At 34.8% G+C, this 12905-nt stretch overlaps 1 long non-coding RNA gene across 1 annotated transcript; it reads left to right on the top strand.

Annotated features, from left to right (window-relative positions):
- The first annotated feature begins 3544 nt into the window (after positions 1–3544).
- LOC120356593 lies at positions 3545–10993 on the top strand. The gene is made up of 2 exons (XR_005574084.1): positions 3545–3655; positions 10420–10993. It is a non-coding gene; the product is annotated as an uncharacterized LOC120356593 (long non-coding RNA).
- The last annotated feature ends 1912 nt before the right edge of the window (positions 10994–12905 follow it).

Raw genomic sequence — 12905 nt, 5'->3', positions numbered from 1 at the left:
AGATTTGAAATATAATAAAAGTTATGAAGTACCCTATATTTATCACCACACAACTATAATGAGGTCCACGTTATAATGGCAGTATTTGATTAACATGGTTTGCTATCCTTGTCTATCATTCCACAAAGCAGATAACGCTATCCTTTTTAGCTCTGCAACGTTGCCACATCGTGTTCAACAATTTAGGAATATAATTTATCAACAGAATATCCAATTATTCAATTTCAGATAATTTAAAAATATATTTTCTAAGCATTAAATTCAATTGATTATTTTAAACGAGAATGAACTGTAAATATTACATCGAATATACTGGTATCAGCTATTTACTATAGAAGGCAGTGGCAGGCAGAGAGTCGGCAAAGTCGTTCTCCTATCCTTCACCACTGCCATTATAACGTGGACTATAGTATCTTTTAGTATCTTATCTCACTATAGTATCTTTTTTATTGCCTAGTGTTAAAAAAATCACTGTTCTATTAAGCACAAAAATAAATTTTTTGTGTTCTAAAAATTTCACTAGCCCTAAAAAGAAAAGTGAATATTTAAAATATAGATTTATTGATAGATGATGTACTATCTGAATAGTTAAGTAATAAATTTAATTTTAGAACAACCTCTCTATTCTCATCATTTTATTAGCGGAAGTACCCTAATGAACAATAGACTTTCTTACATCTCATGTAATGAAATCAAGACAGTTTGCTCTCAAATACAAACCAGAATCTGTTGAAAATAAATCCTACTGAATTTGTAATCATGTTATTGCATCTGTCCTAGAAAACCAATTTGATTAGAATTGGTGTCAGTGTAGGCTATTTATTTCTTCTATGGATAAATTCTAATTTCAATCGTTTCTAGACTTGTTCAATCTATTTATTTATAAGTATTCATCAATACCTCAAGAATAACAACAAGTTCTTGTTCACTTTTCCTATCTCATCTTCATTCATATATTTTTCTCTCTCTCTCTCTCTCTCTCTCTCTCTCTCTCTCTCTCTCTCTCTCTCTCTTCTGAAACTCTCTCTGACTACATCCTGACTTAAAAAAAACATCTTTTGGAACAAATGACTGAAACTGTCCGGCCCTAGAACGATCACATGACAACCATCCCTCACCAATCCCACCAATTTGAACCTATAACCTTTTATAGAATAAATTATATATATATATCATATAAACTCTGTTATTTTAATTATCCACTGCATACTGCTGTATATTACTGAAAGTTGATTACCCTGATCTACTTTCAGCCTACTCCATTTTATTAATCAATAATTTTATCTTATATACCTAAATTATTTTATTTTATTATCTTTCTGTTTTTTTTCTCTTAAATATTCTTATTAATTAAAACTTTTACAATATTTCCATTTATAAATAAATCCTTAGTTTAATCAATGAAATTAACGTTTTGGTAGATGCATAACAATATAATTATATATTGTATTATATTACAAATTGCTTTCTCGTATCATATACAGTTCAATAATTATTTTCTTAGTCTATATTATGTAAATTCATCTATAATTTTGCTGTATTGTAAGCTATTGTATGAAAGTGTATAAGCCAGTATATATTGTAATCTACATAATAAAGTAATCAATCAATCAATCTCTCTCTCTCTCTCTCCACTTTCCAGGTGACCACGAATAAGGAGAATGGAGGAATCCTAGTAACCGAGAAGGAGACAGAAGGCAGCTCAAAACAGACCAACATCGACATGATTGGCACAGATGCGCAGATTTCGTCCCCGAAAAGGAGTGCCAGTTGCTCAAGAACGAAGTGAGGAGTTTGAATAATGAGATGTCTTTATTATTGCATCGTACTAAGGCAGCTGAAAAAGGTGACAAACATTTTTGAGATTTCATAATTAGTTTAGACGTTTTTCGAATCTTCTGAATTTTTCAATAAATTAGTATTAACTCATCATAGGCGAGTGAGAGTTTGGGAATAGTGGGATTTCTAGTTTCTAGGTGTGGGAATATGGGCTTAAGTACGTACTCAACAATAAAATTTCCATTTTTGGACCGAATTCGACTTGTGATGCATGATTTTGAACCGCCTTGATGAACCGAGAAAAATGAAGTGTAGTACGATGAGATCCAAGCTTTGTGTCAAAGTTATAAGTGGTTGAAATTTTTATCCTTGAGGTGTCCTTAAGCGCGCCTCTCCACTAGGAAATACTGAAATGAAATGTATCTAACGGGTGATTCTCATATAACTTAATAGATATATCAATGTGCAAAATATCACTGTGAAGACAATATAGATTGTGATGATGGTTGAAGCTAAAAATTAGGTGTTTTTCACAATACAAGGAACATTTTTGTCAGGTGTACCTGGAAATCTATATCAGATAGAGCGCTCTATCTAGTCTCAGATTGTAGAGCACAAAATTACGCCCAGCGGGATTTTGAATTTTACATCTAGATTGCAACAATCGGGATATATTGTTGATCAAATACTAAATATCATAAAAATTGATTTTTTTAGAATTTCACTCATTTTTGAAAAATCATAACTCAGTACTCATTGTGGTACAGAATATGTTTGTCAAGTTCCGTTTAATCTGATAGAATTCAAAATATCGTACGAACAAAAATCGATATGTGTGTGCAGGGCTTGAGAGGGGAAGATGTGTAAGAGAGAGACATTCCACCCCTACATCTCTACCACGCAGTCAGTCTTCACCGTTTGAGGGGATGAGGCTCATGTTATATATTGTGGCATCTACTGGAACAAAATATAGTTCATTAAATGAATTCTAAAAAAATTATCCTAAAAGAAATAAACTTTATTTATCTACAGTACCTATAAAAGGTAAACTTTATTTTTTATTCAATAAACAATTTACACTAAATTTACGAACAATTTTTATTCTTATTTATATTATAAACTTAATAGGAATTCACCGTATACATGTACTCCTACTAGACACCTCTCAGTGTCTAGTTAAATTAAATTAAATTTTAAATGTCGGTCAGTAAAACCATAGAGAAACTATAGCTTAGTATTAAGTAGATATCCCACGGTATAGGGCGTTTATGTAGCAACTTTTACTGTTATCTCAAGTCGATTAATATCGATTATTGTAGTTTTTTACTGTTTTGTTTGGGTGAGAGGTGTATGAACGGCACAATATGAGAGACTACCTGCTTCACACAGCTTCACGGGAAAGAAATACATGGACTATCGGCTTGAGATGAGAGTAAAAGTTGCGACGTAAACGCCCAATATCATGGGATATCTACTTAAGCTATTGTTTCTCTATGGTAAAAACCTGTACTCCATTATCAATTCCAACAATTTTTTTCTGGTGATGATTTCTTGATCCATTCCGAGCTGCTTTGTATAAACACACTTTTTTATGTATTTAAACACGACATGCAGTCGATTATTAAGTAAATATTAAAAACTTTTACTTACTGACTGGAGTACTTTCAATCGTCTGGCGATCATTTCAACAGTGTAGACCGGAAATGTTTTGATGGTTAGGAGATTTTTTTTCTATAATTTCAGAACAGAAAAGTGAAAAACGAACTTCGGAGGCTGAGGGTCGCATATCTAGACTACAGGCTGATCTACAGGGCTCCAGACTGCAATCTATTTCCGATGCGGAGCTTATACGTTCTCTACAGACTGCTAATGAAATGTGAGTTGAATTCATTCTATAAACATTTGAATAAAACAAGCTTATATAGTGATGTCCACGTTGTTATGACTGTGTTTGATTAGTAATGATATTCCTATCATTTACTTATTTATTTATCATTTACAATCAACTTAAGGACAAAGAAACAGGCTACAGTCCAAAACTTCTTTCATCCCAATTTCATAGAATAAATTGTCCAAATAAAGGTTATATGCGGACTTTCAATCTTCCTATCCTTGTCTATGTATTGCTATCCTTGTCTATCATTCAACAAAGCGGATAGCGCTATCTCTTTCTCGCTTTGCTCTGTTGCCAGATCGTCTTTTGACAATGTATAATTGATAATATTAATTAACAAAAATATTTGATCTTAATTATGAAATTATTGAAAATATAATTTCTTGCTCAATAAAATATAATTGATTATTTTAAATGAGAATGAACAGTTAATATAACATCAATAAACCTGTATCAGCTACCGTCTATAGAAGGCATTGCAATACAGAGGATCGGCAACGTTGGGCTCCTATCTTTCTCCACTGCCATTATAACGTGGACCTCACTAAAGTGAACAGAACTAACCTAATAACTACTCTACTCTACTAGCTCGGGACTGTTTTCATTAGAATAGTAGTGGTAGAGTAGAGTGAGAAGCGGTGGTGGGGGATCCGGGGAAGGACTGATATCTAGTGCTTTCGATTATCTTCGTGCACGAGCCTTTCCCGATAGTGGTGGGGATGGCGTTGGAACTGTATGATAGTCGATAAGTCAACTTATCGATATATATATATATATATATATATATTATATATATTATAATATATCGATCGATCGGTCTATATCGATTTGTCATGTGGTCAGTGTAGGCAAAGACCTTAAAGATACATAGACTCACATGCAGCGCTAGTGTCTCACTTGGAATTGAACATGTGGAAATCGGCCATTGAGGGGTCAACCTGGAAGATTATTACAAGCCCTCATGGTGATTTGTTTGTGGAGCTGAATAATCAATGATAAATATTGAATTATTTGAAAATTTTCATAAATTCTGGTTACATAGAAACGCTGGAAACATAGCTGGTTAGTTACCAGCAATGACAAAGTTTTGTTCAGCTATAATTGTAGTAAAGATCAAATAGAACTGGCTACATTTCGTATCACAGGTAACTACAAAACAAATAATTTTGCCATATGTTAAATAATACTTGACACTAATTTAATTGCTCACTGTCATTCATTTATGACAAGTTTGTCATAAATGAGATTCAGTTTGAAACTCTGCAACCACTCATATTCAGTTTTTGCAGGTTTCGTTCAAATAAATTGATTGCAATAAGGCCCAGGTTAGTTCTTACCTAGGCCTGGTACATTACAGGCCGAACATTACGACAGCTGTTTGTCGTTAGCCCAGTTAGTCGTTGGGGTAAAATGTGTTTCTACCCAGTTTGTCGTTGGAGTGAAATGTGTTTCGACCAGTTTGTCGTGATCCACTTGTGAGGCATCCCCTCTCTACTACAACAACTTCCCCTTCATCACCACCACTATCGAGAAAGGCTCTCGTGCACGAAGATAATCAAAAGCACTAGACATCAGTCGGGGAAGGCAAGTGGTAGAGTACTATCCCACGGTGCTATCCCACTCTACTCTACTAAAAACTAGTACTCTTCCATGAACGTTTTCATTGGGAGAGTTCACAGATGGTTAGTACTTGCCCAGGAAACTCTACCACTAACTCTACTAATGAAAACCAGGCTTTACTCTCGAATAATGAATTACATGAATAAAAAAACCTGTTTTGAACAGCAGCCAATTCAGAGATAGTCGCAGCTCGCTTGGCTTCAGCTTCTTGAAGTTTTTGTTGAAATTCCTCGATAGCCTCTGTCTGTTCCAACCTTTTCCTTATCTCTTATCGCAGATAAGATTTTGGTAGAGAGTTAGTGGGGAGGATATTTTTAATATTCTTTCCGAAGAATGACATTGATATGTCCAAAGCTCCGCCAATTATGTAGATGCATAACAATATAATTATTATCTATGTTATTATATTACAAATTGCTTTTTCATATCATATACAGTTCAATAATTATTTTCTTAGTCTATATCATGTAAATTCATCTATAATTTTGCTGTATTGTAAGCTATTGTATATAAGTGTATAAGACAGTATATATTGTAATCTACATAAATAAAGTACTCAATCAATCAATCAATCAATCAATCGCACTACACCATTCTGTTACAGCTTTTGTAATCTCTTAAGCCTAGTTTTCACTAGTAGAGTTGGTGGTCGAGTAACTAGAATATTCTAACTCTACTTACTGGGTCCAGTAACTGTTTTCACTACAATCGAGAATAGTAGGTAAAATGTGTTGTCTATTATAGTGAGGTCACGTTGTAATGGCAGTGTTTGATTAGCAATGGTATTGCTATCTTTGTCTATCATTCAACAAAGCGGATAGCGCTATCTCTTTCTCGCTTTCTTCTGTTGCCAGATCGTCTTTAACAATGTAGAATTAAAATAATTAACAAAATATTTAAACTTAAAAATTCTTTATGAAATATAGAAAAATATATCATTTCTTGCTCAATGAAATATAATTTATTATTTTAAACGAGAATGATATTACATCAATAAACCTGTATCAGCTACCGTCTATAGAAGGCATTGCAAGACAGAGGATCGGCAACGTTGTTCTCCTATCATTCTCCACTGCCATTATAACGTGGACCTCACTATAGGTTGTCTACAAACTGCAAATAAACTGTGAGTTGTATTCATTTATAAACATTCAAATCAAACAAAAATTAAAATAGTATTAAAAGATGTTCCAGTATGAATGACCTGATTTCAAAATCATTTTCTGTTGGATTTAGTGCCGTTTGCCCAGTGGAAGCTTAAACTGAATTGAATCAGCTGGTGGTTTTATTTCTAAATGAATCCCATTTATAGCAAACAAAACTTACATTTATTTAACCCAGTTCAAGCTCAGTTTCCGTTTTCAATGACACTGCACATAAGGTCAATCTATATATATATATATATATATATATATATATATATATATATATATATATATATTGTTGTGTGAAATTGGGGATGGTTTCTGACCAGAAATTTTAATAGGGGGGGCTAATAATTATTATTTATTAATCCATTTTACAGACCTATGTTTTCGAAATTTTCGGCCGAGCGGCTACCTATAATTTAGCATCTAAAGTTACCAGCTGTATAATAAACACATCACCCTGTGATAGATTGTGTACTGGTATTAAAACGTTAGTTTGGAGTTGAAGTTAGTGTAGTTGTTTGGTACCAGCTGTAGATAATCGTTCCTTAGAAGACCTATACAAATAATATTATCACTCCCCTATCATTGAGAAACTGGAAAATGTTGGAAAGAAATTTATTCATCTCATGAAAGAGAGTTGTTCATATTGCATTCATTTATTACTGAAGAATGACAGACTAAATAATTTTTTTTTTTAATTATGCTTAGCTTATACTCATCCTAAAATGGAAGATGGAAAGAATATGAATTCTGTGCAATTCATCACATATTTCTTGGACCATCTATTGACAATCAAAACTATGAAAACATCAAATTCATCTTTGAAACACTGATTTAACGTATCTATTTTTAAATTCAACTGATAGATTATCAAAACACTGATAGATATAATTAAACATTTAACTGATAGATATTACTACCATTGATTGAGGGAATATGTTTTCGGAATAATAATGCTGCATGACTAAGCACATAGGAGTCCGTATGAGATGTAAATGAAAATATTGATTGTCAGATATATGATTCGCCGAATAAAGTCAAGTGTGACAGGAGATACCTTGGCTTTTTGGCGGTACGAAGTTGTCCGGGCAAGCTAGATTGTATGAAAATTAGAATTTAGAAAAAATACAGTAGTGTAATATTGGCCGGATCCACATGTTGGCCCAATGAAAGCCAATGACGACCAGCGCCAGTGTGTAGATGGGTGGTTTGCCAGCGCTGGCCTTCATTGGACACTGGCCACATTTCAGGCTGGACCAGCTTACTGGGCGAACAGGTGGACTAGGCATAAAGTTACAAAGTAAAACCTCACAGAGTAACTACTTTCAGTAGTTACCACTGTTTCAAAGTGAATGACCCATTTTAATACCTAAATGACTAGTTTTTTTTATTTGGGACTCTAAAAATTACTCAAATTTACAAAAATGTCACAAATTTCTCACACAATGGCTTCTATTGTACAGTGACTCGCTGTATTACTCTGACTCACTGTATACAGTGGCTCAGTGGTCATTGTTGTTTTCTTTTCTTACTTTTAGAGTGTCACAGGAATTTTCATAGCGTCGGCTATAATTGTGAATAATAGATCTAATAGACTCTTCTATATTCGACCTAAGCGAAGCTGTTGTCTTGTTTAGACTCGATCGGCTTTTGTCTTTTTGTTTGTTTGTACCGCAGTTACAGTCGCACTTATTGTCCGATATGGATAAAATTTGGTATAAGTACTTTGAAACAAGGCGCGTTGACGTATATATAAGGTTTTTGAAATCTCGCATTTCAAGGATAATACAAAAGGAAAGGGAGTCTCCTTCGAACGCCAATATTACCGTAAAAATCAGACTATAGAATATTCATCATAAATCAGCTGCCGATTGGATTATTAATTGCATGCAATGACGCTTGCAATTAATATAACAATGTAACTTAGTAAATTAGCTGTTGTGTGGACTATTAGTTGCATGCAATTAATAACTGAAAGTAACATAGTATTATTCACTCGACCTTTCTCTGATTTCAACTCGGATGACCTGTTGCCAGTATGTCTTGAAGGAGATTAGCATTTGATGTTAGCATTTTTGATACACCAACCCCAACAGCCATTAACCGTTTTCACACCGATATCTCGCCGACACGACATACAAGCATGACTTGCTCTGATGGACAGTATAAGAGGCTTTGGTTTTAACTGCGCGAGGTCTTCTCTGTTCACAGAACTACTAGTGTAGATATATCATCTATAGTCTATATAGATTTAATAAATCTATTGTCTTTCTGTCTTAATATAGTCACTGTCTCACACTTACTCACTGTATAAAGTGGTTCGGTGATACAATTCAGTGATTCAATGATCGTGAAACTATATGTTCACACTTCAATAATTCACCATTTATTTCCACCACTCGTGCCTCAGTCGTTTTTGTTAGTGTTGAAAAAAGTTATTTACACTAGATTAAGGTACCTACATCTGTATTGTAACTGTTGAGTATTGTAGGAATAAATTTGAAAAGAATTGAATTCCATGAGTGACTGAGAAACTCATTCCATTGGATGCAGAGTCAAAATATAAGTTAGGCTAGTTTCACACAAATTCGATTCGTTTCGTTTTCGGCGAATTCCGATAAGTGTGAAACGGTAATTCGGTTTGAATTCGGTGCCGCATAGAACCGAACGCTCACTTGACACTAGTAAATTCCATCAGGTTCAAATTCGTTTCTAGCGAAGGGCTACTTTCACGCACATTCGGTTCGTTTCGTTTTCGGCAAATTCCGATAAGTGTGAAACGGTGATTCGGTTTGAATTCGGTTCCGAATAGCAACCGCATAGCACCAAACGCCCTCTCGACACGAATAGGTTTTATCATATTCGGATTCGTTGCTAGGAAACCGGAAATAAAAAGAAAGTCTTCTACACGCGCTCGCTTTTTTATTTTTATTTTAAACTGATATCGTGATTATCTGTTTAAAAATCTTCCATGTCAAAATCATATGGTCACTTAATTTCTGTTAGTTCACTGGAGCATTTTTAGCAATATTTGCTAAAAAATATGAAGATAAATAAAACTCTGAAGGAAAATTGTTATTATTTTTATTTTTCCATAAAAATTACATGATTTCATTAATGGAGAGAATAGATGAACGTTATGTACCATGTGTCAAAATTGAAACAAATTTTCAATTCAAAAAACAATCACTCTGAACGTCCAAAATTGACATAATCAAAAATAAACTATTCAAATGGTTTACAATTTTTAATTAACTTGAAAATGTTGTTCAAGAATCACATCTTACTATTTGAACACCAGCTTTTATATTTTATTACCAGCATGAATTGTGAAAACCCAAACACAGCTGTTTTTGAGAAGAAAATGCCTTATTAGAACCGTACGAATTAAAACCTGATATGTATGAAAGCCTCATTCGTTTTCGGCAACGAACCGAACCGAATGAAACTGAATGTGTGTGAAACTAGCCTTATAGTTCTACTCATATCTGTACAAATACACCACAAATTTACAGCGATTTATCAAAAACTGTGTATGAATTATAAACTCATATTATCATTGAAGATGTCTATTGTTTCATTATCAAGTGATATGAGAGGCATACAACATATTTTGGAATCCCCCTACTAGACTATCCATCTGTGTGGGGGGCATTCCTTCCTTAGTGATTGGAAACAGACACTGGGATTTATCGTTAATGACTTGAAATTGGGTGTAAATCAAATCATGAACTCTACATAACCTCTGGACTGTTTATTTTTAATTAAGGTAAAAGCAGTTTTGGGTGAATGTCTGTTGTTTTTACCTGGATTCTATCAGGTAATTATCTATTAATCAGATTATTATCTATTTATCAGTATTATTATCTATATAATAAATATATAAATATAGGAAAATTATTCATTCATACAAATTCCCATTTGATAGTTGAGTTGTGAAAAATAAATATTGAAATTATTTTTTTTCTATTGAAGGCTGACCCAACAAACTTCAGACTCCACTGGGAAACAGACAGAGGCAATCGAGGAATTTCAACAAAAACTTCAAGAAGCTGAAGCCAAGCGAGCTGCGACTATCTCTGAATTGGCCGCTCTTCAAAACAGGTTAGTTTTATTCATTCAATTTATTATTCGAGAGTAAGAGATCTACAAAATGCTGTAACAGAATGGTGTAGTGAGGTCGTCGTCTAGGTGTCACCCCGACTACCTGGTCATTTTGGCCATACGCGACAATCTGTACCCTCGTAAAAATATACCATTGCCGTCAAGCTGTAACCCCATCTACTTGTCACCTACTGGACCGAAGGTGCCAACTTGTCATGACCGTAAACGACAACCTGACACCTCGCACACACACGTCAGAGTGTTACCCCGACTACTGGTTATGATGTAGAATTGAATTCTAAGCACTTTTGGTTCAGCAGCATTTTCCCGTCAAACGCACGGTTCGGGAGATATTCGACGTTTTTGCTATTTTTAGGACAATTTTTTTCGAGTTGGTTGAAAACAGAAAAAATTAATAATAAGCCCTTTTGATGACTGAACCAGATGTAGAACACAATTCTAAACACATTTTGTTCAGTTATATTTTCCCGTCAGACGCACCGTTTACGAGTAAATTGAGCCTGATGCTAGGACAGTCAAACTTTCATCCATTGATGATACGGTAGATGAAGCTATCAACTAAGGTATCACATGAAGTCTGGTAATCAATTTGAGTTTATTGATTACTCAAGACTACAAATAACTTGTCACTAATTAGAAAAATATTTTGAGGCTCTTTCCACATCCAGCCTGTTTCTATACTTATTCTTGATTGCACCATGGTTGAAAAGGCTCACTCACAAAGAAATGATGTTGAAAATACAAAATTAGGAATCTTAATGCCTTTTCATATAAAACTTGACAGTTTGGCTTCATTTTCCAACTTTCAAATGAAGAGCCAGCCGGAATGATGATTTCTTGTGGTGTGGAATCGAGGTGATTGGTTGTCGTGACCGTAGACGACAACCTGTACCCTCGTAAAAATATACCATTGCCGTCAAGTTGTCACCCCATCTACTTGTCACCTACTGGACCGAAGGTGCCAACTTGTCATGATCATAAACGACAACCTGACACCTCGCACCCTCGCGTCAGAGTGTCCCCCCGACTAGTTGTCACCTCCTCAGAAAAGAAGGCAAGTAGACGGGGACGGCTCACGTCAACCTGGGGACAGGTTGACGGGGTGTCAAGTAGTCGCGTTCCCGTGTAGTGCTATAAGAGATGAAGAAAAAGTTTGTCAACATTGAGAAGAGTAAAGTGATGATAGTATCAAAGAATCAGGAGTTGAATGTAACATGGGATGGTAAAATATTGGAAAGGGTGAGAATATCATGAGACATTAATCTCTGCAGATGGAAAGTTGATGAAGAGATAAACAACAGGGTAAGGAAAGCCAACCAGGTGTTTACCAGCTTAGCTGAACCATCCTGGGAAAACGAGAACTAAAATAAAAATATGGTGTGGCGCACTCACACAACTTTCCTTGCCGTTATGAAAATTGATCACCTGACGCTAGTGTAAACGCGCATCTCAAGTCAAAGATCTGAGCCAGCTGGTGACAGGTCAATACGCTGGATACACACGAGATCTGCTATCTCTTCATAGTGAATCATTTATAGAAATCAACAGTTGCCAACAGTTTGCAATTGAATAATTACATTTTCTCAAATTTCAAGCTTTATTTTCAATTTTAGGTGAAAATGTACTGGACATTAATTGAAGAGATTTCATGCTCAATCTTTTCCATTCGAATTTTTTTGTTAAAATTATATCTGAGACCTGATAATTGGAAATCTAAAATCAAACTTTGCATAGATGGGGCGGAGCTCCTGAAATTTTTACAGATATGTGACTTGTGGCAGTTGATATAGCTTATCAATGACTTTTTAGGTATAAATTTGATCATAATCGTTGGAGCCATTTTCGAGAAAATTTCGAAAAACCCTGTTTTTGACAACATTTTCGCCATTTTAGCCGCCATCTTGAATCGCATTTGATCGAAATTGCTCGTGTCGGATCCTCATAGTGTAAGGACTTCAAGTTCCAAATTTCAAGTTATTCCGTTAATTGGGAGATGGATATCGTGTACACAGACGCACATACACTCATACACACACACACACACACACACACACACCACACACACACACACTCACACACACACGCACACACACACGCGCACACACACACACACAAACCACTTTTTGGACTCAGGGGACCTTGAAACGTATTGAAATTTACAATTGAGGTACCCTAATTTTTTTCGGAAAGCAATAGTTTCCTTACCTATGGTAATAGGGCAAGGAAAGTAAAAATATAAACATTCAAGCCAGTCCTACTCTAATGGAAAAAACAGTCCTACTCACAATGATGGAAAAACACAAGATTAGAATTACCTCCTCAGAAATGAGATACCT

This window comes from Nilaparvata lugens, unplaced genomic scaffold (assembly GCF_014356525.2).
Source record: "Nilaparvata lugens isolate BPH unplaced genomic scaffold, ASM1435652v1 scaffold7189, whole genome shotgun sequence".
Classification (NCBI taxonomy): domain Eukaryota; kingdom Metazoa; phylum Arthropoda; class Insecta; order Hemiptera; family Delphacidae; genus Nilaparvata; species Nilaparvata lugens.
Note: the sequence above shows the minus strand (reverse complement) of the source record. Positions and strands in the feature narration are given on the sequence as shown.